This window comes from Artibeus jamaicensis, unplaced genomic scaffold (assembly GCF_021234435.1).
Source record: "Artibeus jamaicensis isolate MK-2021 breed Jamaican fruit bat unplaced genomic scaffold, CSHL_Jam_final contig_61, whole genome shotgun sequence".
NCBI classification, from domain to species: Eukaryota; Metazoa; Chordata; class Mammalia; order Chiroptera; family Phyllostomidae; genus Artibeus; species Artibeus jamaicensis.
In genome coordinates, this window is record NW_026521906.1 from 1,709,558 (window position 1) to 1,735,728 (window position 26,171).

General features: G+C 35.9%; 1 protein-coding gene and 1 non-coding gene across 3 annotated transcripts in view; both read left to right on the top strand.

Moving 5' to 3' along the window:
- CNTNAP5 (contactin associated protein family member 5) overlaps positions 1 to 26,171 on the top strand; it is a 1,122,001-nt gene that overhangs the window by 383,824 nt on the left and 712,006 nt on the right. The gene's annotated exons all lie outside the window — the stretch shown is intronic.
- Positions 19,623 to 19,728, top strand: LOC119056227 (U6 spliceosomal RNA). The gene has a single exon (XR_005083847.2). It is a non-coding gene; the product is annotated as a U6 spliceosomal RNA (small nuclear RNA).

Consider the following 26,171-nt stretch of genomic DNA (forward strand, 5'->3'; position numbering starts at 1 on the left):
CTGGTACAACCATTATGGAAAACAGTATGGAATTTTCTCAGAAAAATAAAAATCGACCTGCCTTTTGACCCAGCATTTCCACTGCTAGGATTATATCCTAAGAATCCTAAAACATCAATATCAAAGAACCTATGCACCACAATGTTCATAGCAGCACAATTTACAATAGCCAAGAGTTGGAAGCAACCTAGTTGCCCATCAGTAAATGAATGAATCAAAAAATTGTGGTACATATACACAATGGAATTCTATGCAGCAGAGAGAAAGAAGGAGCTACTACCCTTTGCAACAACATGGACGGAACTGGAAAGCATTATGCTGAGTGAAATAGGCCAGGTGCTGAAAGACAAATACCATATGATCTCACCTTTAACAGGAAGCTAAACAACAAAACAAACAAGCAAGCAGAAAAAAAAACAAAGACACTGAAATAGAGAACAAGGGGACAGTGACCAGAGGGGAGAGGGAAGGGAATTTAAGGGGAAAAAAGGGGAGGGATTTGGAGGAACAAATAGGAAGGACACAGGGATGAGAACTAAGGGGGGTGGAAATGGGAGGGAGGTGGGGAGCACGGGGCAGGGGAGGCTGGGATGGGAGAAATAGACAAAAAAACTGTATTTGAAAAATAACTAAATAAAATTAAAAAATAAAATAAAATAGCACATTTTAACCACTTTTTGAAGTACAATTGAAATACAAAAACTGTACGTGTTTAATATATACAAATTGATGAGTTTGTAATTAAGTATATATTTATAAAACTATCACCACAATCTAGCCTATAAATGTATCTATCACCTTCAAAATCTCCCTTATATTCTTCATTTATTATTATTTTTCAGGAGATAAAAACACATTGAGATCTATTCTCTTAACAAATTTAAAATTTTAATGCAGTATTACTAACTAAAATACTGTGCTTTATAGTAGATCACTTGGACTTACTATCTTGCACGACTGAAACATTTTGTGGCAATCATCATTTTTCCTTCTACTTCTATAATTATACTCTTTTTAATGCCCCATACAAGTAATGTTATGTAATATTTGTTGTCTTGGATCTGACTTATTTCATTTAGAATAATTTGAGTCCATCTTGTCACCAATGACAAAATTTCCTTCTTTTTTAATGCTTAATAATATTACATTATGTATATATATAACTTTTAAATATATTTATCTGGCAGTAGATATTTAGATTATTTCCTTGACTCGGTTATTATAAATAATGCTGAAATGAGCATGAGAGTTGAAATATCTCTTCAAGATCCTGATCTCAGTTCTTAAGGGTATATACCCAGGAATAGAAATACTGGATTAAATGTTAGTTTTATTTTTCAGTTTTTGAGGAACCTCCATATTGTTTTACATAGTAGCTACACCAATTTACATTCCCCCCAGCATTGTATAAAAGTTTCAGTTTTGATACTGACCATCCTAACTAGTGGAAAGTCATATCTGAATCTGATTTTGATTTGCATTTCTCTAATAATTAGTAATGCAAAGCATATTTTCATAAACTTTTTGGTTACTTGTATGTCTCCTTCAAAAAATGTTTATTTGATTAGTTATTTTGCCCATTTTTAATCAGTTGTAAAAGTTCCCTAAATATTTTTGATATTAATTCTTTATTTATAGATATAGATATGGATGATATAGATATATATCTATAGATCATATAGATACAGATATAGATATCGTTTGCAAATGTTTTCTTCTGTTCTATAGATTGCCTTTTCATTTGTTATCATTTCCTTTGTTGTGTGGAAACTTTAATTTGGTGTAGTTTCACTTATATATTTTTTCTTTTGTTGCCTATGCTTTTTATGTCATATCTAAGAAATTGTTGCCAAGAAGAATGTCAAGATCTTCCTGTATGTGTTTTTTTAGGAGTTTTTTTATGGTTATAGGTCTTACATTTAAATCTTTCATCCATTTTGAGTTAATGCAATTGATACATTAAATGTAATCCTTATCAAAATTCCAATGACATTTTATACAGAATAAAGCAGTAATAAAGCATTTTAAGCAGAAAAAAAATCCTTATAGTCATATCAAATTATAGAAGATCCTAGTTAGACAAAGCCATTTTGAGTAAGAAAAAAACTGGTGTCAACACAATTCCTGATTTCAAAATACATTACAAGAAGGTTTCATTAGTGAAAACAGTATGGCTATGAAGAATTAAAGAAAAAAGACATATAGACCAATGGAATAGAATAGGTAGCCCAGAAATAAACCTGGACACGTATAGCCAATTGATCTTCAACATGTGTTCCAAGAATACACAATTGTGAAAATATAGTCTCTTCAAAAAATGATGTTGGGAAAACTTGATATCCACCTGCACAAAATTGAAATTGGCCTCATGTTATATCACAAGAAGCATATCTTAATTTAAATAGTAAATGTCAGATGCTCACTAGCCACACATGGAAGAACCAGACAGATAGTTTCACTACACCATGCTACCTCTCCAGCCATCTCTCCTCTTTTAGCGCATTTTGCATAGAACATCTCAGTTATTTATTAACTTTAATTTTGTGAAGCCTGTCCAGCCTAGAAAGGGACCAAACTGAAAGAAAAAATCCTCCTTTATATATATTAATTGTGTGTTTCCCCTAATATTGGATTTTAAAAGTCATTGTCAGAATGTATATTCTATTACTGTTATCTTACATGCTTGGTCCATTCAATCAAAGCAGCATGTCTGCTTATGAACCACAGATGCCCCCCGCATGCTCACCTTGTGACCTAAGCCCCCACTTTCAACCATCCAAACAATAATTTCAAGCATAGGCTTAGATCCTGCCTCATTAACTTTATGGCTCAACCAATTAATTCCTGGATGTTCATGACTTGTACTGACACATTTTGTCTATTTCAATATTTTGTACAGGTCCTGAGTCACTTTGAAATTCATAACCCTTGATCCTGTGGATGTGTTGATTCTTGACCCATTGCTTACCTTATCTTTTGAGAGAAGTACCACTTTACCTTGATTTTCCTAACATAGCATGAGATAATTTGCTTGACTCATGACCTGTCCTTTAGTTTTGCTCATAGGTGCTAGTATTCTTGGCAATGATTACTTGTTCACTGAGCTTCCAATGCTGCACCTTTCTCAGTGGGCCACCAGAGACTCCAGCCCTACTTCTGGTGTCAGGGTTTCAGCACTGGAATCCCCATGGGACTCTTACTTGTCTCGCCAACCATTACTATAAATGGAACTGTCTGTTGTCTTCCAGTGGAAAGGATTTTTCAAAATTCCTTAATTTCTAGTTCTGTGAAGTTTCTCAGATATAAGCCTAACATTCTTTTTTTAAATATTTATTTATTTATTTATTTATTTTTTACAGAGGGGAAGGGGATAAAGAGAGAGAAATATCAATGTGTGGTTGCCTCTCATGTGGCCCCTACTGGGGACCTGGCCTGCAACTCAGGCATGTGCTCTGACTGGGAATAGAACTGGTGACCTTTTGGTTTGCAGGCTTCTGCTCAATCCACTTAACTACACCAGCCAGGACAAGCCTAACATTCTTATTCAGAAAACTACACAGTGAAACATTCTTCATTCCTGGGAGGTTTTTTTTTTACATATTCAAATTTTTTAATTTAATTGTTGTTCAAGTACAGTTTTCTGTCTTTTACTCCCATCCCAGCCTACCCCCTTAGTGCTCCCCACCTCCCTCCCATTTCCACCCCCCTTAGTTGTTGTCCATGTGTCCTTTATACTAGTTCCTCTAAATTCCTCCCCTTTCCTGGGAGACATTTTAAGAGACACAAAAACCAATGTTATATAGAACAACTTCTTAAACAAGACTTTCCCATGAATGTAGATTTACCAAGTATGATAGAAGGCAGTTCTGAAGTGAACAGTGATAGGGAACTAGAAAATAAAAAAAGGAAGAAAAATAATATTACATGCCTTGGGGCAAGTTAGGCATGCTTCTGAGATAAATTAAAAATAAAAGGCCTTAAGGCAAAAGTTTACTTTGATTTTATGTTAAAGAAAGATTTGACTGATCTAGTTAAAACTTAATTAAGAAAACATGGATCAACTTATCTTTCAGTTGTCATTTATGAAAACATGCCCTTGGATTTATTTAAACTTTATCTACTTTTAGTGAATATTTAAGTATGGATCCACAAAAAACCTGCACATGATCAGATGATGAGTCCAATCCCAGGAAAGAACATAGGGAGACAATTGTTCAACATTCCAAATACATGCTAACTGAGACTTCATCACTATTTGGGGTAATTTAGTGACACTATCAAAGCTCAAAGCTGATATTAGTAAATGTGTGACATGCTCTTTCCACCCAAATTTATTCATGAGACTAACTTTTTCCTTTCTTTTCTGGGCTTGTAATGAAAAAATCTTAATTTGGAGTTATTTTGGGGTGTTACACATTTAAAGAATAACAGAGACAGCCCTGGCTAGTGTGGGTAAGTGGATGAGTGCCAGCCTCTGAACCAAAAGAGTGCTGGTTTGATTCCCAGTCAGGGTACATGCCTGGTTGTGGCCAAGGTAACCAACTGGGGGTGTGGGAGAGGAAACCAGTAGATGTATCTCTCATTGTCCCTCCCTTCCTTTCTCTTTACTTTTTTAAAGATTTTATTTATTTATCTTTAGAGGGGAAGGGAAGGAGACGGGGAGAGAAACATCAATGTATGGTTGCCTTTCATGCGTCCCCTGCTGGGAACTGGCCTTCAGGGAACCAGCCTGCAACCCAGGCATGTGCCCTGACTGGGAATCAAACTGCGATCGTGTGGTTCGCAGGCCCGCGCTCAATCCACTGAGCTACACCAGCCAGGGTTTCCTTTCTCTTTAAATAAATAAATACTTTTTTTAAAAAAATGAATAACATAAAGGAGTGTGTACCTGGAGAAAAGGACTAGGGCAGCAAGCCCATTCAAACTGAATCAAATAAAAAGGGTAAAAAATATTACAGATATCCAGTATAAAGGATATCTTGGCAGGATTGGAAATAAATGACATGTGACTTCCATGACAAGAAGAAGCTACAAAGAAAGGGAAATGCAGGAAACAACATCCAGCTGACTTCATTCTATAGGTTTTGGAGTTGACATGAGATGGGAAACTGAACTTTATGACCTTGAAGGACCTCTTCGGCACTGAGATTCTATCAAAACATTCTTCTCCCACAGCTAAATGTAAAATATTTGTCCCCTTCTGAAACACCAAAAGATTGTATTTAGCCATGTCAGAAAAGGAGAGACTTGCTAATGAGGAGTGTATACCTTGACTCAGGACTTGTTTTTCTATAAATAATCAATAACACACATTGCCATGTAAGGCAGGTAGCCTCAGCACATTTTCCTGGACTCATCTCACCTAATAAAGAGGGAAAACTCAAGCCTTCTTTGTTCTTCAACAAGGAAGTTTTATTGACCATGCTTGCCATCAACAATCTGCAATCAAAATAGAGAAACCACAGAAGTCCTATAAACTACAAGTATTGACATTGCATTTGCCATGTTTTCAAAATGAATAAAATATACAGAAGTTATGCCTGGCTAGTATAGCTCAGTGGACTAAGTGCGGGCTGCAAACCAATAAAAAAGGTGGTGGTTCAATTCCCAGTCAGGGCACATGCCCGGGTTGCAGGCCAGGTCCCCAGCAGGAGATGTTCCAGACGCAGCCACACATTGATGTTTCTCTCCCTTTCTTGCTCCTTACCTTTCCCTCTCTCTAAAAATAAATAAATAAAATCTTTAAAAAATATATATAGGAGTTCTATAGAAACCTAAGCAGTTTAGATATACTTAATTCTGTGTGCAGGAAACACTAATATGTATTTTCACATAAGTGATTGGTGGAACCAATCCTCATTACTTTTCAGCTCCAAATGATTTAATATCTACTATTTTATTACTTTAAAATAAATATTGAGTGAATCATAATTTTTCATTATTACTAGTAGTAGTAATGGTCATAGTACTACTAGTAGTATCATTATCGACAATTATCCTAGAACATCAGTTAGAATAGGTTTAAAAGTTAGCAAGAACAGTTTTAATTAAGGAATGAGTGGTAGACAGAAAAAGAGAGAGAGAGTATGTGTGTTTATTTGTCTCTTGCTATCAGAAATCCTGTGGCAAGCAATTCTGGGCTGGTAGAGCAAATGTGAAGTAACTAGTCAGTACAGGAATATAATTTGAATCCAGGTTTATTTGAAGTCAGGGCCCATGCCTTTGCAGTCATCACCATGTTGACATACAAGAATCATTCCCAGTCTCAGAAACAGGTCTTTTTATAACTGACTGTATTATATTCCTGCCAAGTGTCTCCCTGCTCCCTACCTGCTCCCAGCATGCTCCCAACAGATGGAGTCACAATGTTCTTACTATGTTCATGTGTCAGTGTCAGTTCATTCTCTCGTGGTTATTGCAGCATCTTCACTAGATGTGATTAATATTGAGAAAGCTGAAGGAAGTTTGGGAGCTCAAATGGCATATTTCACAAATGTAGATGAAGCCAGTTCTTGAGTTAGAAAGGATAATAAGACCATCAAACTTGCTCAAAATAACCAACATCATCAGGCCTAATGGGACTAATGCTATATTTAAGGAGAGACTTTGAAAATAACAAGGTTATAATAAAATATAAGCAGATTCTACTCATTTAATTAATTCTCACCAAAGGAACCACAACTTTCTTTAAAAAAAAAAGAAAATGCTAGGATAAAGTAATAAAAAAACCCATGAGTTTGTTCCTACAAACAAGTAATCAGACTTTACTAAACATTTACCTTTGATTAATTATTCATTATAGTCAACTATATAAGGAAATAAAAAGATCTTAATACCTGAGATGGCCAATCATGTGCTCACTTATATGCCCACAATTAAAACAAAGCCCCAGACAAGCAGTGACTTCAACATTTTATGCAAATTAGAAGAAATTTTAACAAACAAGCCTCAAATGGGTGATGCAATACTTTTCTGAGTGATCAGAAGTTTGAGATGATGAAGAATGGTTTCATGAGGCTCAGTCATTTCATTCTAAGATGATATTTCTGACTAAAAAATGGTATCTATGACAAATAGTACAGACTACAGTAGAGATGCACGCTCATATTGAATTAGAATTTGTCTCCATCCCTTGATTTTTCCAATACTTAAAATGAACCTTGTTTCCTTGTTTCAATCCTCTCATTTCTTTCCTACTTCACCTATTTTAATTATGTCTAAGTTCTGTGGCAGAGGGTATATACCTTCTTACATAATGTTTCTAATATAATTTATCATGGGGCTTGTTTATGCACCTGGCCATAATATGTGTAAAGTTTGTTCCTATTTATTCCCACACTTTATATTATATATTTACTGAACACTTACTAGGTGTCAATAGTTTGGCATAATTCTTTCTGTAGAAGTAAAAAAGAAAAATTCCAGAATCACTATTTGCTGCCTCAAAGCACAGATAGAGCTAACCTATGTTGACTATATGCCAGTGTTGCCTGGACCATCCAGATTTGTGCTTATTGTCTGACTATAACTATTTATAGTAAAATTTTTCATCTTCAAGTGTTGTAGTTTGGAGGATAAATTATATGTTCATCCTAGTTAGAACCATAGGACATGTGTCTTAAGTTTGTGATGACATCAGGCTGTCTTCCTTGTGTAGTTGACAATAGATTAAGAAAACTCAGATTATGTGAATTGAAAAATAATACCTTTGTTATATAAGAAATTGAACTCCAAAGCCTACCGGAAAACAGAGCCACCCTTTAGAATATTCTGTGCAGCATTAGCTTATACAGTAAAACTAATGCTAGCTAACATTTATTGTCTATTTATGATATGCCAGGCTGTGCTAAGGGCCCTCAACCACCATCTAACCTTCAGCAACAAACCTTTAAACAGGGATGTTTATTGTCATTTTTTTGTTGACACTGAGACTCTGACAAGTGAAGTGAGATGTCCAGGGGACTTAAATGTAACCTCCCTGAAACTGAAACTAGGGATGCTATATATGAATTCACTTATTAAAACAGTGCTACTCACAAATTCCAAAGAACCTGTTCTTGCTTGTATGTGGATACAGTGGGTACAAGCAGTTGGAACATAGGATAGGAGTCACACCATTATGCTCACTGAGTTTGTGTGATTGCCCACACTATGGTAGAACCTGTTATATTCAGGAATTCAACCTCTCATTCTTTTGTACCAAACCATACTTCAACCTCCTTAACTCTACTCTTCCAGTAGTTATATATAGATAGATAGATATAGATATAGATATAGATATAGATGATATAGATATAGATATAGATATACAGATATAGATATAGATATATACTATATATATAGTCTTCTTCTACATAGTCTATATATATAGAAAGGATATACTCTTCCATCATATATATTCACCAAAATATTGTGCACTTAAACTTTGACACATGCCTTTCAGCTTTCAGCATTATACTTCACTTGATACTTGTATAGCTATTTGCTTGAAGAAAATTTAGTATTTGCTACCCATAATCTAACTCATACTTTATTTTTAAAGCTAATTTTTTCCAGCTTTATTTATTCACATTTAACATTGTATAAGTTCAAGATGTACAACTCTTGAATTGATATACTTATATATTGTAAAATAATTACCATCATAGCTTTAGCTGACACCTCCATCATATCACATAATCATCATTTCTTGTTTGGGTAATAACACAGAACATCTATTCTCTTAACAACATTCAAGCATCACTCTCTTTTAAATATCCCAGACACCTTCTCTGTGATCAATACTTGTGGAGAGTTCCCTAAAACACCACTTGAACAAGGGTGCTTATTATATACAGTGGGCTTTTATTTAATCTTTAGTGACAGTGTAGAGTGATCATAGCAATGAAATACAATAAAATATTAAAAACTGAATGCCACATCCCCTTTAGTAACCAGCTGTTCCCAGCTCAGGAGATCTAATTGCCTATCCCTTCTTAAACCCCAGTTCCCTGAAAACACCACATGCTCAAATCAAGACCCTCTCTTATCCCATATTTTTTACATAGCTCCAGGCCACAGAAAAAAATAAATTTTAAGATTACTACAGCTATTAAAATATTCTAAAAATAACAAAAATATCTATCTATATCAGAATAACCACTCATCCAAAGAAGGAAGTGTCCTTTTCCTGTTACTATTGTACTATGCCAAATAAATAGTTTTGTCTGGACCTTCCAAGACATTTATTGGGCTGTTTCTTAAAAAGAAAAGCAAGCTCTCTTTCTTCTCCACCACGTTAGAACAAAAACATGCTGAAATCAGCTTTTAAGCTAGCAATTTTCTTTAAATGGTAGATATAAAATCTATTTAATTAATCACTAAAGTCATATTTATTAAGCTACTGTAATGCTGCAGCAATGTGAGGAAGATTACAGGGCTATAAAGCAGCATCATATGGATGCTCAAGGACCATTCAAGTCAGTTGAACAGAGCAAATTCGTCAAGAACATATAAAAAAGAGAAAGAGGGTGAAAAGCCTAGGTGTTTCTCCCATACCTTGTCTTCTACTCAATTCCACAAAACTGGTTTGAAGATTAAAATAAAAACATCTACGGAAATAAATATGCTCTTTAAATTTTAAGTAACTTAATTAAAATTAATTCAATACTTATTTATTTTTCAAACCCCTGCCATCCTTTGAGTAAGTGATGGCAAACAGAGAATGCAAAAAGAGTATTTTAAATTACTATTTTTGAAATATGTTATTGAGCACTATAAAAATAGACAACATAGATTAATGAAAACACTTTATCATAGAAAATTTAAAATGAATAATTTCTCCTCCTAATGAGATATTATTTTGTTTTTACACCTGGAGGTATTTATAAGACTAAAGTTTCTAAAAAGTCCATAAAGTTCAACCTCGAGAAGAAGCCAGATGATTGAGGAAACTCACCCTAGAGTGGAAAGCACTTCTCTCACCCTAGAGTACCTCCTAGGATCCCCAGATGACATTTGTCTGTAGGTTTTATGTTCAAACTCATATAAAAACTCTGTTCAGATTCTTTCTTCTTTCCAAAAATGAATCAGCAGTTAACCATGTTTGAGATGCAAAGATTCAAGGCAATATGGTTTTCAGGCTTTCAGGACAGAGATGTCTTAAAGTTTAAATGAATCACTTAAGTAAAGATTCTGCAGGAGGGGATGCAAGATGGTGGAAAATTAAATAGAAACTGCATAAAATTCCTCCAAGGACCAAACTGAGTTCATAACCAAATTGTAGAGAAATAATCCTGGAAACCAATTGAACATTAGCTAGGGGAAAAAAGCCTTTTAACCAAGGACAGACAACAGAAACCATTTCACAAAAATGTGAATGGTAGGGATTGCAGAGGAGGCACAAGGAGGGTGGCTGGGCTCCCACAGGTGGGTAGTTGAAGTTTTGGAAGGATTTTTCAGTAGTTGAAGGGTTGCTTCTGAGAAGTGTGGAGTCTAAATAACAAGATGGTCTCCCCAGCTTACAGCACCAGAGCCAGGAAAGGAACCCAGATAACATCCATCTGTGAAAAGCAGTAGGGTTTCTGTCCACCAGGGAGAGAGTTCTGGAGACACAGAGAGCCTCTTAAAGGGTCAGTACACAAGACTGCATTTGAAGCCACTTATCCTGGGCTCTGGAAGAAGGGGGGCAGAGTGGACTAGAGGCATGTGTGGAGAATCTGGGGCAGGTGGCTCTGGGAACATGCTGAAGGAACAGCCACCCGGATCCCTGTGCTGAGTCATTCTCTGTACTACAAAGTCCATCTTGCTCAGGCAGAGCAATCCTCTCCAACTGATATCAGAATGAGGGAAACCAATAGCCACTCCCACAGGGATTACTATGCCTTATCTTGTGGATCTTAAGCCAGGCTGCTTACGTACACTTTGAGGCCATATCAGTGATTAAGTTTAACAACTAAGATGGATTTCTGGGAGCTCAGAGATTTTAGCTGGCCCTCTCCTGGGACAGCTGCTGGTAAAAACCAGCCTTGGTGCACAGCTCAGTTCTTTCTGCACACAAGCAGGCTCAGCAGAGGGAGCCACAGGCTGTGGATAGCTGATAGCTCCAAACAGGTTGCCCAGGGCCAGTCACGGGCAACATCTGACATAAAACTGCATGAGAGTCTTTGAATATCTACCTAATACATACCAAAAAAAAAAAAAAAAAACACACACAAAGAGGTAGCCACAATGAGAAGAAAAAGGAATAAGTTAAAGGGCAAGAGAATCCTTCAGAACAAGAGCTAAGTGAAGGGTAGGCAAGCAATTTATGTTATATAGAGTTTAGAGTAATAAATATAAGAAAACCCAACAGCATGAAAAAATGATATGGATACAATAAAAAGGACCAGTAAGAAAAAAGAAACATAATGTCTTAAATAAATGATACACTGGAAGAAATAAACAGTAGGTTAAATGAAAATGAGGATCAAAGCAGTGATTTAGAAGACAAAGTAGAAAAAACCACCTAATCAAAGAATCAAAGAAAAAATACATTTTTTAAATTTTATTTACTTATTTTTCAAGTACAGTTTTTTTTCTATTTCTCCCATCCCAGCCCAATCCACCCTGTGCTCCCCACCTCCCTCCCATTTCCACCCCCCTTAGTTCTCGTCCCTGTGTCCTTCCTATTTGTTCCTTCAAATCCCTCCCCTTTTTTCCCCTTAAATGACCTCCCCTCTCCCCTATGGTCACTGTCCCCCTATTCTCTGTTTCGGTGTCTTTATTCTGCTTGCTTGTTTGTTTTGTTGTTTAGCTTCCTGTTAAAGGTGAGATCATATGGTATTTGTCTTTCAACACCTGGCCTATTTCACTTAGCATAATGCTTTCCAGTTCCATCCATGTTGTTGCAAACAACATGGAACAAAGTTAGTAGCTCTTTCTTTTCTCTGCTGCATAGAATTCCATTGTGTATATGTACCACCATTTTTTGATCCATTCATTTACTGACAGGCACCTAGGTTGCTTCCAACACTTGGCTATTGTAAATTGTGCTGCTATGAACATTGTGGTGCATAGGTTCTTTGAAATTGATGTTTTAGGATTCTTAGGATATAATCCTAGCAGTGGAATTGCTGGGTCAAAAGGCAGGTCAATTTTATTTTTCTGAGAAAATTCCATACTGTTTTCCATAATGGTTGCACTAGCCTGCAATCCCATCAACAGTGAACTAGAGTCTTCTTTTCCCTACAATCTCTCCAACATTTGTTGTTTGTTGCTTTGTTTATGATGGTTATTCTGACCGGTGTCAAGTGGTATCTCATTTTGGTTTTAATTTGCATCTCTCTGATGGCTAGTGATATTGAGCATCTTTTCATGTGTCTCTGGATCCTCTGCATGTCCTCCTTGGAGAAGTGTCTGTTCAAGTCCTTTTCCCATTTTTTAATTGGGTTGGGTGTCTTCTTAGAGTGGAGTCATGTAAGTTCTTTGTATATTTTGGAGATTAAACCTTTGTCTGTGGTATCGTTGGAAAATATATTTTCCCATACAGTTTGTTGTCTTGCTAATTTAATACTGTTTTCTTTAGCTATGCAGAAGCTTTTTATATTGATGAGATCCCATTTGTTTATTCTTTCCTTTATATTCCTTGCTCTAGGGGACATATCAGTAAAAATGTTGCTGCGTGAAATATCTGAGATTTTCCTGCCTATGTTCTCCTCTAGGACTTTAATGGTTTCACAGCTTATATTTAAGTCTTTTATCCACCTTGAATTTATTTTGGTGTATGGTGTAAGTTGGAGCTCAAGTTTCATTTTTTTGAACATAGCTGTCCAGTTCTCCCGACACCATCTGTTAAAGAGGCTATCTTTACTCCATTTTATGTTACTTCCTCCTTTGTCTAATATTAATTGACTCTAGAGGGTTAGGTTTATTTCTGGGCTCTCTGTTCTGTTCCATTGGTCTATGTGCCATTACCAGGCTCTTTTGATTACAGTGGCCTTGTAATACAGTTTGCTATCAGGTATTGTGATCCCTCCTACTTTCTTTTTCTTTCTCAAGAGTGCAGCTGCTATGGTTCCATATAAATTTTGAAGTGTTTGTTCTATGTCTATGAAATATGCCATTGGTACTTTAATAGGTATTGCATTGAATCTGTAAATTGCTTTGGGTAATATGGACATTTTGATGATGTTAATTCTTCCAATTCATGAACACGGTATATGTATCCATTTGTTTGTGTATTCCCTGATTTCTTTCTTCAGTGTTGTGTAGTTTTCTGCATACAGGTCTTTTACCTCCTTGGTTAAATGTATTCCCAAATATTTTATTTTTGTTTTTGCTATATCAAATGGGATTTTTTTTCCTTGATTAGTGCTTCTGCTGTTTTGTTGTTGGTATACAAAAATGCCTTTGATTTCTGGATTTTGACTTTGTAACCGACTGTTTTGCCAAATTCATTAATTAGTTGGAGCAGTTTTTTGGTAGAGTCTATAGGGTTTTCCATGTACACTATCATGTCATCTGCAAACAGTGAGAGTTTTGTTTCCTCCTTTCCAATTTCGATGCCTTTTATTTCTTTTGCTTGCCTGATTGCTGTGGCTAAATCTTCCAATACTATATTAAATAGAAGTGATGACAGTGGACATCCTTGTCTTGTTCATTCTCTTAGTGGAAAAGCTTCTAGTTTTTGCCCATTGAGTATGATGTTGGCTGTAGGTCTTTCATACATGGCCTTTATTATACTGAGGAATGCTCTGTCTATTCCCATTTTGCTGAGTTTTTTTAATCATAAATAGGTGTTGTACCTTATCAAAAGCTTTTCCCACATCTGTTGATATGATCATGTTATTTTTGTCTTTGCTGTTGTTTATGTGATGTATTACATTTACTGATTTGTGAATATTGAACTATCCTTACATCCCTGGGAGGAATCCCACTTGGTCATGTTGTATGATCTTTTTGATATACTGTTGGATGCGATTTGCCAATATTTCGTTGAGGATTTTAGCATCTATGTTCATCAGCGATATTGGCCTGAAGTTTTCTTTCTCTCTTGTGTCTCTATCTGGTTTTGGAATTAGGATGATGCAATACCTATTAAAGTACCAATGGCATATTTCACAGACATAGAACAAACACTTCAAAATTTATATGGAACCATAGCAGCTGCACTCTTGAGAAAGAAAAAGAAAGTAGGAGGGATCACAATACCTGATAGCAAACTGTATTACAAGGCCACTGTAATCAAAACATCCTGGTAATGTTTCATAAAAACATATGCTGGCTTCATAAAAAGAATTTGGGAGTTTTCCATCCTTCTGGACTTTTTGGAATAGTCTGTGAAGAATAGGGGTTAGCTCTTTCTTAAATGCTTTGTAGAATTCTCCTGAGAAACCATCTCATCCAGGGCATTTGTGTGATGGGAGTTTTTTGATTACTGCTTCAATTTCTTTTGCTATTATTGGTCTATTCAGGCTTTCTGCTTCTTCTTCATTGAGATTTGGAAGATTATATTTTTCTAGAAATGTATCCATTTCACCTAAGTTTTCAAATTTCTTGGCATACAGTTCTTTATAGTAATTTCTTACAGTCCCTTCTATTTCTGTGGTATCAGTTGTAATCTCTCCTCTTTCATTTCTGATTGTGTTTATTTGTGTCCTCTCTCTTCTTTTCTTGATGAGCCTACTTAAAGGCTTGTCTGTTTTGTTTATTTTTCAAAGAACCATCTCCTGCATTCATTGATCCTTAGAACTGTGCTTTTAGTTTCTGTGTCATTTAGTTCTGCTCTGATCTTGGTTATTTCCTTCCTTCTACTTGCTCTGGGCTGTCTTTGTTGATGTTCCTCGAGTTCTTGCAGGTGTAGGGTTAGGTTGATTGTTTGAAATGTTTCTATCTTGTTTAGGTAGGCCTATATTGTTATAAACTTCCCTCTCAGGACTGCCTTCGCTGTGTCCCATAAATTTTGGGTTGTTGTAAGTTTGTTTTAATTCGTTTCCAGAAACGTTTTGATTTCTTCCCTAATTTTATTCTTGGCCCATTCATTGTTTAATAGCATACCATTCAGTCTCCATGATTTTGGGTGTTTTGGGTTTTTTCCTTTGGGGTTGGTTTCCAGTTTCAGTCCCTGGTGGTCACAGAAAATGCTGTGTATGATTTCAATTTTCTTGAATTTTTTGAGGCTCATTTTGTGTCCTATTATGTGGTCTATCTTTGAAACTGTTCCATGTGCATTTGAAAAGAATGTGTATTTAGCTTCTTTGGGTTGAAGGGCTCTGTATATGTCAGTTAAGTCCATTTCCTCTAGGGTGTTGTTTAATGACACAATATCTTTATTGATATTTTGTTTGGAAGATCTGTCCATTTTTGATAGCGGGGTGTTAAAATCCCCTACTATAATTGTGTTGCTGTCAATATCATTCTTGAAGTCCTCTAAGATTTTCTTGATATATTTTGGTGCTCCTATGTTGGTTGCATATATATTTATGATGTTAATGTCTTCTTGGTGGATTCTTCCCTTGAGTATTATGAAGTGACCTTCTGGGTCTCTACTTATGGCCCTTTTTTTGAAGTCTATTTTGTCTGATATGAGAATTGCTACCCCAGCTTTTTTTTTCTTGTCTGTTTGCTTGGAAATTTTATTTCCAGCCTTTGACCTTTAGTCTGTGGTGATCTTTTCTCCTGAGGTTGGGCTCTTTTAGGCATCATATGTGTGGGTCATGCTTTCTTATCCATTCAGCTGTTCTATGTCTTTTAATTGGAGCATTTAATTTATTTACATTTAAGGTTATTATTCATTGCCATTTTTGTACCTGTGTTCCTCTCTGTCTCTCTCTTTTCTTTCCTTTCCCTAAAGCAGTCCTTCTAGTATTTCTTGTAAGGCTGGTTTGGTGGAGGCATAATCTTTTAGACTTCTTTTGTCCTGGAAGCTCTTTAATTGGTCTTCTATCTTGATTGAGATCCTTGCTGGGTAAAGTAGCCTTGGTTGTAGGCCTCTGGTTCTCATTACTTGGAATATTTCTTGACATTCTCTTCTTACTTGGAGTGTTTCCATTGAGAAGTCAGTAGCTAACCTTATTGGGGCTCCCTTGTATGTTACTTCTTTTTTCTCTCTTGCTGCCTTTAAGATTTTCTCTTTGTCTTGGAATTTGGCAAGATAAAAGAATTAAAGCAATGAAGAGAGCTTAAAAAACCATTGGGACATACAAGTTATGCAACATCCCTATCATGGGAATACCAGAAATAAAAGAGAATAAGCAAGGAATTGAGAACATATTTGAGGAAATAATGCCTGAAAATTTTCACAGTCTTGTGAAAGAAGAAATTATACATATCCAGGAAGTTCAGAGAATCCCAAACAAGACTGAACAAAAGACTACACCAAAACGCATTATGATAAAAATGACACTTTATAAACAAGGAGAGAATCCTAAAAGCCAGGAGAGAAAAACAGGTTGTTACCTACAAAGGAGCTCCAAATCGATTGCCATCTAATTTCTCAACCAAACATTCAGGCCAAGAGGGACTGACACAAAATATTCAAGGCGATTGAAAATCAAGGACCTACAACCAAAGCTAGTTTACACAGCAAGGGTATAATTTAAAAGTTGAAGGAGAAAAAAAAAAAGTTGAAGGAGAAAGAAAGCACTTTCCAGATAAGAAAAAGCTAAAGGAGTTTGTTAATACCAAACCAGTACTGCAAGAAATGTTAAAGCACTCTCTTTAAGAAGAAGATGGTGAAGAAAAATAAAACCAGAGGAAAATAGTTTAAAAATAAAATGCAATAACTGTGTATCTATCGATAACCATCTGAAATATAAATGGCTTGAATGCTGCAACCAAAAGACATGAGGTAGCTAAATGGATAAGAAAATAAGGCTCATATATATGCTGTCTCTAAGAGACCCACCTCAGATCAAAAGATACTTAGAGACTAAAAGAAAAGGGGTGGAAAAAGATATTTCTTACTATGGATAGGAAGAAAAAAGTTGGAGTAACGGTCCTTGTATCTGATGAAATGGACTTTAAAACCAAGGCTATAATAAGAGGTAAAGAAGTGTGCTACATAGTGATAAAGGGAACAATCTAATAAGAGGGTATGGCCTTAAAAGATTCATACACCCAACACAGGATCACCTATGTATGTACAGCAAATCTTGATGGACAAAAAGGAGAGATTGGCACAAATACAGTCATTGTAGATGATTTTAACACCCCAGTGACTTCAATGGATAGATCTTCCAGATAGAAAATCAACAAGGAGACAGTGGCCTTACATGATACACTTGATCAAATGGATTTAATTGTATCTTTAGAACATTTCACTTGAAAGCAGCAGAATATACACATTTTCAAGTGCACATGGAAGTTTTCTAGGATACATCACATGTTAGGACACAAAACATGTCTCAATAAATTTAAGATTGAAATAATATCAAGCATTTTCCATGACCACAATGCTGTGAAAGTAGAAATCAATAATAAGAAGAACACTGAAAAATACACAGAGATGGAAGCTAACTAACATACTATTAAACATAATGGTTCAACAATGAGATTAAGGAAGAAATAAAAAAACACCTCGAAACAAATGAAAAAGAGAACAAAACAATCCAAATTCTTTGGGACATAGGGGAAGCAACCCTAGGAGGGAAATGCATAGCAATACAGGCCTATTTTTAAAAATCAAGGAAAATCTCAAATAAACGATTTAGATTTACACTTAAAGGAACTTGAAAAAGAACAACACACAAAGCCAAAAGTGAGAAGGAACTAATACAGATCAAAGCAGAAATAAATGAAATTAACTCTAAAATTATAATAAAAAAGATCTATTAATCCAAAAGCTAGTTTTTTGAAAAGATAAACACAATTAACAAACCTAAACCCAGAAAGAGAGAGGATCCAAATAATTAAAATTAGAAGTAAAAGAGGAGAAATAAAAAATGACACCAAATAATATAAAAGATTATAAGAAAATGTTATGAATGACTATAGCCAAAAAATTGATAACCTGGATGAAACGAATACCTTTCTAGAAACATATAATATTTAAAAACTAAACCAAGAAAATCAGAGAATCAGAATAAACAAATTATATTTAGCAAAATTGAAGCAGTAATCAGAAAACTCCCAGCAAACAAAATCCCTTTACCAAATGGCTTCACAGGTGAATTTTATCAAATATTCCAGGAAGACCTAACACCTCTCCTTCTCAAACTATTTCAAAAAATTTAAAAGGAGTAAAAGGTGCCAAGCTCATTTTCCAAGGCTAGCATTATCCTAATTTCAAAACTAGATGAGGGCACTATAAAAAAAAGGAAATTACAGAATAATATATCTGATGAACATAGATGCCAAAATCCTCAACAACATATTAGTAAACCAAATATAGCAATGCATTGTTGGGGGAGGTGGTTCTATCCACAAGGTTTCCTGGGCTGCCATGAATGAGAGTAAGTTTACCAAGACATGATCGGCTTGGAGAGGAGAGGTGGCTGATCTTTCAAAGGAGAAGGGCCTTGAGCCTGTCCCTCAGTGGGCTTTTATTGGGTTTAGTTTGCACAGGAATGCAGGTAAAGCTCATCAATCATTATCAGGCAGTAATAATCAAACAATAGAAATATATAAAAAGCTATGAGGGCTTATTCTGAGTCAGGGTCAGTTAGTTAAAAGGCTATAAAACTTTGGGAAATGAACTCATTACCTGCTCAGACCCTTATCAATGTTCATAGATAGGAAGAATTAACATAATTAAAAGGTCCATGCTACCTAAAGTAATCTATAGATCAATGCAATTCCTATGAAGATTCCAATGACTTATTTCACAGAAAAAGATTAAAAAATTCAAAAAATGTACATGGAACCACAAAACACTACAGCATAGCAACAGCGATCATAAGAATGGAATAAAGTTGGAGTAATTAATCTACCTAAACTCAAACGACACTCTAAGGCCAGAGTAATCAAATATCATGGTACTGGCATAAAAATGGACACAAAGCTCAATGGAACAGAATATGGAACCCAGAAGTAAACACACACAATTATAGTCAATTAATATTCAACAAAGGAAGGAAGCACATACAATGGGCTAGTCTATACAATCAATGGTGTAGGAAAAATTAGACGTGCAGAAAAATGAAACTAAACCACTTTCTTACACCACACACAAGAATAAATTCAAAATGGATTAAAGACTTGGGCTCTGGCTGGTGTAGCTCAGTGGATTGAGCATGGGCCTGCGAACCAGACAATCGCGGTTTGATTCCCAGTCAGGGCACATTCCTGGGTTGCAGGCCAGTTCCCTGCAGGCCAATTCCCAGCAGGGGATGCACAAAAAGCAACCATACATTGATGTTTCTCTCCATCTCTCCTTCCCTTTCCCTCTAAAAGATAAATAAATAAAATCTTTAAAAAAATGGATTAAAGACTTAAATATTAGACCCAAAACCATTACTATCCTAGAAGAAAGTATCATCAGTAAAATCTTAGATATCACTCACAGTAATATTTTATCTGATATATCTCCGCAGGCAAGGGAAACAAAAGAAAAAATACACAATTGGAACTATATCAAACTAAAAAGTTTTTGCACAGTGAAAGAGATTAACAACAAAATGAAAAGATAATCCACACAATGGTAGAACATATTAGCCAATACATTTGTGCTTGCTTTGGTAGCACATATACAAAAATTAGAATGGTACAGAGAAGATTAGCATGGCCCATGAGCAAGGAGGACATATTAGCCAATACATCTAACAGGGGGTTAATATCCAGAATTTATCAAGAATTTACAAATCTCAATGCTTGAAAACCAAATAACACAATTAAAAAATGGGTAAATGATCTGAATAGACATTCTCCAAAGAGAGCATACAGATGGCCAATGAACATATGAAAAGATGTTCAATGTCACTAATCATCAGAAAAATGAAAGTTATAATCATAGTGAGACATCACCTCATACGTGTCAGAATGCCTATCATCAAGAAGTCAACAAACAACAAGTGCTGGTGAGGATGTCAAAAAAGGAGAACCATTTTGCACTGCTGGTGGGAATGCAGACCAATGAAACCATTATGAAAAGCAGGATCGGGATACCTAAAATAATTAAAAATGGATCTGCCTTTTGATCCAGTGATCCCACTTCCAGGAATATATCTGAAGGAACCCAAAACATTTATTTGAAAGGACATATGCACCTTCATGTTCACTGAAGCATTATTTACAATCGCCAATATATAGAAGCAGCCTGTTGTCAATCAGTAAATGAGTAGATTTAACAACTATGGGACACTTACACAGTGAATACTACTTGGTTGTAAAAAAAAAACAAAGAAAATTTTACCCTTTGCAACTGCATGGATGGACCTAGAAAGCATTGTGCTAAGTGAAATAAGACAGTCTAAGAACAGCAAATGCCATAAAATTTCACTTGTATGTGATAAATAATGAACAAATTAAAGTAACAAGCAAAATAAACAGACCCTTAGAATAGAGGGAATGATGACAGCTATGGGGTTGGAATGGAGGGATAGAACAAAAAGGAAAAAGGATTCATGGACATGGACAAGAGCATGGCAATTACATGGGGTGAGTATAAGGGGGTAAATGGTAACAGGAAAATACAATAAAATAAAAAAAAGATTCTAATCACTATTCAATATATGCAAAATACATCATTGGTGTCAAAACAAAACGTTTGAAAATCAGGACCTAGCTGAGTATCTTGATTCTAATAATTAGCTACTGTTAGCCTCAGCATTCTTCTAAATTGGGAATAATTAGTAGATTCTGAAATTTAGAAATGATGACTAATAAGAGTCCTGTACTCAACTGGCTATGGCCAGGTGTTTTTAGCATAAGTGATGTAGCAACCTGGAGTGATTCTTCTTTCACCATTGTAATTTTCTGTGATGGTTAGTGCATGCAACACAGCATCACAGCCAGCCTTCTCTTACAGCTTCGGAATGCTCCAGAGTATTTATTAATTGGGCACTTCTTTTGAATTTATCACCTGTTGAAAATTTCTGTTTATTCCTGTGTATCATTGGAACATGCCTCCGAATGGTCATAAGCTCCTTCAGAACAAGCACCATCTTATTGGTGTGTGTATTTATTTATTTATTTATTTATTCACGTACTTACGTACTTACTTACTCATTTTTGCATTGTCAGGAGCACCACCAAAACACACAAAGATGCCCAGCCCATCACTGGTGCACGTGAATATTGATCAAAGTTTTAATCCTTACAGAAAATGTTTTCCAGTTTCACAGGCCAGAAAGCTAAGACCTGACAGGGCAATTTTTCTAATTAGTATAGCATGTGGAGGGCCAGAGATTGAGACCTGAAAGTGATTCTCTAGAGTCAAAACAGTTCCTTCTAAGATAGACAACATCTCATTACCATCTTTTGTTTTTCAGATCAAATAGAAGGAAGCTTAGAGGATGATAGATGACTCACCCATGCATGTGCTAGGTGAAAGCAAGGGCTCTAACCAGGCCTGCCAATTAGATTTACAGAGCTCCTCCTCCTCTCACCTGTTTTGCCCCCACCCATGGTGAAAACCATTCCCAGGATGGTTCTAGAGCCTCAACTCTCCTTGTGCTGAGTGCTCAGAATTGGCTTGGCCCAGGCAAGAGCAATGATTTTTCCCCCCAATGACCTGAAGGAGTCTGGATTGGCATTGGTTGAGAGGTAGATTTTAGCTATCACCTGCTTGCTTGTTCTAATATTTGCTGGAGAGCATTTTCTCTGAATGCTTCTTACAAGCAGCCAGGCCTTATTATTATATGGCAATGTGTCTCGAATGTAGGAGCAGATGAGTGTGATGCTATTGAGACATTAAGTAAAAGAAATTGTAGGATTCATCACTTCAGGCTGAGGAGTGAGGTGCCTGAGATCCTGGAAAGATCTGTGCCTTTGGAGCCCAGAGTGGATTGTGAGCAGTGCACTCTCATAAGCCAGTAGGCCTGTGGGCTGCAATCACACACATCAGATATAACTTCTTCAGATTGCTAAGTGAAATAAATTCAGAAGAAAACAGAATACTGTTTCTGGCTTGGCAATATTAATTTTTGTTAGGAAGCTTTGCCTCATCCACTGAGAATGGAAAAGGGCCTTTTCCTGTAGGCTAGCCCAGTACCTGTACTTAACCTCTATTCAAGCCTAGGAAGCACCAATATAGCTCAACCAAAATATTTTCTGGCCCATTGATAAAATTCCCAAGATGTCCCAGTAGCCCCCATAATTTTGTGGTCATCTTGCTTCCTCTCCAGGAATACAGTATTGTTTAACCTTGCATTTAAAAGATACACTGGGGGCCTCCGTGACCCATCTTGAAACTTGTTCTCATAATACGATGCCAGAACCCTGACAGGCAGTTACTTATTAACTATTTTAAAATTTTCTCTGCTTTTGAAATTGCTTTGACTTACCTGGTTTCTCTATTAGACTATAAATGCCTTGTGGACAACAACTGTAATTAGCTTACATTTTTTAGCCCTAATTCTTAGCAGAGAGTTGGGAACATTCTATGTTCTTAAGAAATTAGAATACACAGGCCTTGGTCAGGTAGCACAAATGGTCAGAGCATCATTTCCATACATCAAGGGTGTGGGTTTGACTTCTGGTCAGGTGCAATCTCTCTCTCTGTCTGTTTCTCTCTCTCTCTCTTTCTCACTAAAAAATCAGTGAAAATATTTTAAAAAGCGATTAGAAGATACAGAGCAACTTTTTAGTATAGTTTACTATTTTATAACAGGTTAGTGGTTGAAGTGTGGCTATACATTCCATGGTGTGGATGTTTTGTGTTTTCTTCTAGGACAATAATTTGTTTCAGTTAGTGAAATTAGAGGTAGTTTTCTCTTGATTGATCATTATTATCTGAACTCTTCTGTTAAACTGGAAGAGAGCAGTTTCACAATAGTTACTCAGTTCACTAGTGTAAGGAACTGTAGCCACTTAGGTAGTTTCAATTTTTCCTGGCAATCCTGGTAATACCTGGCTATAGGATGTCTCTTTTCATGGTTATCTTAGGTGAAATTATCTATTCAGTATGCAATATATATATATATATTAAGCAGTAGGAGACTAGATCATATAGTCATTTAAAATTACTGGTCAGCTTTTTATACACTGGCTTTCCTGTCACCCACAGCTTTGGACTTTGTCTTTCATTTATTCATAGAGAAAATATCACTTTTTAAAACTGAAATGTTCACACTTTGTCCAGAACATCATTAAATGCAGGGAGTTTAGTCATTTGGACATCTTTAATGTGGAACAATGAAAAATATTGTAATAAATAATATATTTATGTAATCAATTCTTTTTATTTATTTATTTCCCACCATGTGACAGCTACTTTAAATGCATTGCTTTTTATTTTGATCACAACACTCCAAACTAGGTATTATCTTACCTATGAGAAAACCAAAGCAAGGGAAATTAAATAACTTTCCTGAGGCCATCCAGGTGCTAATTGGTGGTCTGGGATTCAGTTTGAGTCTGTCTGGCTCCAGCTTACAAAGGCCTTCACACGGGTGGTAGCACCTCTCATTACCCCCAGACTCAGGCCTTCTCAGGCCTGGCCTACTGAATCTGCCAGCAAAAACCAGCCTTAGAAGCAGCTGTGCCATCCTTACAGTTACATTTTGGAGCAGTGGGTCTCAAAGTATTTGGAAGGCTGCAGAAGTTGCAGATGTCTAGGTCCAACTTTAGATATTCTGCTTTAATTGGTCTGGAGATGGCCTGGACATTTAGAAATTTTAAAAGTATTCTGACAGTTCAAATGTGCAGCAAAGTTAGAAAAATCTTTTGGAGCAGTGCCTCCAAATTCAGTGTGCATGTGAATCCCTTGTGGATTTGTTAAGGAAGATTCAGATTCTGTAGAGCGGGGCTTGGACTTGAGTTCCCACATTTCCACGAAGCCCTCAGTGACACCTGTGTTGCTGGTCCACAGACAAATATGTTGCTAGAAAGTCCCCAGAATTTACACCATTTCTCCTCTCAGCAGACCTGTCCCCTCTCCTCCAGTTTGTGCTCCTCCTGACAGAACACCTCTAGCTAAGGGCTGTGCCCTCCCTTCCTAGCAGGCAGGCTGAATAAGTCATGTGAAGCTCCAGATTTGTAAAATACCTTGTTAGCTGAGTGGAATAAAGGGTAATGTGTAATTAAATCAGGGTCCTAAGTTCAGTTCCTGAGTTGAATGCTCAGAGGGATCAATTAGTTTTTCTCCCCTCCTGGCCAGTCTCTAGGCTAGCCATCATATAGATGTACAGGGTTGGCCCTGAGGGACAGCTGCTTCCTCTGTCATTCACAAAAACACTCACCAGAAAATCAGCCAGTGTCTGGTTCCTACCCACAAGGGATCAAAGGTGTTGTTTTGATAGAAATAAACATTCAACATTATCAGGTATAACTGGTGCTTACATGTTTGTGGCACCGTGCTAACCATTTTAGAAACTTTGCAACGTTCTATGAGGTAGGTAGTCTCATCATCCCTATTATATAGATGAGGACATTGGGTTCATGGTTTTAATCATCTGACAGCACATGGCCTATAAGCAATGTGTAATACCAGAACTGAGGCTGTATACTGCATGCTAAGAGCATAAATTAATGGTGACAAATGACTCTCAGCCTTTCAGGGTTGGACACTTAAGAAGACATCTTTCTAAGCCCTCTCTTGCTTCTTGATTCTCTGTATTGCTCCTTCAATTTATAATAATTATGACTGTCTCACTGATTTACTGTGTTTTTAAAGAAGCATGAATCAGATTGTATCTGTATTAAAAACAAAGAAAAATCCTTATCAATTATATATATCGGGACTATTTTAGCTATATCCAAAATGAGCAGCAAGAGTAGCTACAGGTTTAATTACCATAACAAAAGCCTGGGTCTTCAGATGTAAATATCTTAGACTCTTGGTTTGTCATCAGTTTACAAATAACCTAAGAATTTCCCCATTCAACTTTATGTATTATTCCTATGCATGTGACTATTGAGGTTGGTTTTATTTCCATAGCTGAGGAAATACTAATTTAGATATAAATATTTTGTTTTTAAGCCAAATAATCAACAAAAAGTCACATCTATTTTGGTTTAGTGTTCATAAATAGAATTTTTTTAAATTTAGAGTGAATTTGAATACTAAAATAGTGATGAAAATCTTGATTCTAATAAAGTTGAAAATTTATATAATTAAGCCAAATTGCTAAAAAAAATAAAATAAAAACAAACTGAGTACCAGTTACTGAAATATACACAAAATATCTTTGGAAATATTCCCCATTCACTTTCCATGTTCAGATAATTAGTCATACACTCACTTTAAATCAAACCAATCAACTAGTCAACAAATTTTTATGGACAACTTGGTATACTGGGATCTCTCTTCAGCCCTGGGAATTGTACCACTCAAACATGAGGCCTGCTGACATAGAGATTTTATCTTTTATATAAGTGGAAATATTTTATTTTCCTTATTTTAAATTAAATGTTTGCTTGCTAGGGCTAGTGTTTTTATCTTGTTCTAATGGATGACCAATATATTCTGAAAAATATTTTGCTTTTGAGTTGATGTTATTCAAGGTGCTTCATGTAATGAAAAAAATAGAACTCTCAGATCCTTGCTATTTTAACTAAAATACCTTCCCTAATCTTCCTCTCCAAAATTATTCTCTAACCATTCCTTCTGCCATATTTTCTGGTTTTCATTTTATCACTCTCTAAAATTATTTATTTTCACCTCCACATATCCTGCCCATCTTCACAAGTTTTTGTCTATAGTTTAATAGTGTGTCATCAAAACCCAGAATAGGACCTAGGAAATAGGAGGCACTCAACAAATAATCATTTGGATTGATGAATGAATGAATGAATATTAGCCATAAATTCAGCAGAAGAAAATTCTGCACTTGATGAGAGGTTAAACAGAGATGGCATTAAGCTCCTCCATCTAACCATAGATTTAAGATTTATGATTCAGTTTCTTTTTTCCCATTAATAATAATAATTACCATTACTAATTCATTGAGTCTGCACGGTACGATCAGGTTGATTTTGTGCCTAACGATCCAAGGACAATGTATTCTTACCAAAACTGCACTCAGTGTTATATTTTAACTCTTCTGCTGTGCTGTTTCAGTCTTTAAATATTTCTGGTATAAAACATAGTTCTTTTTTTCTTTTGCACCTCCTGA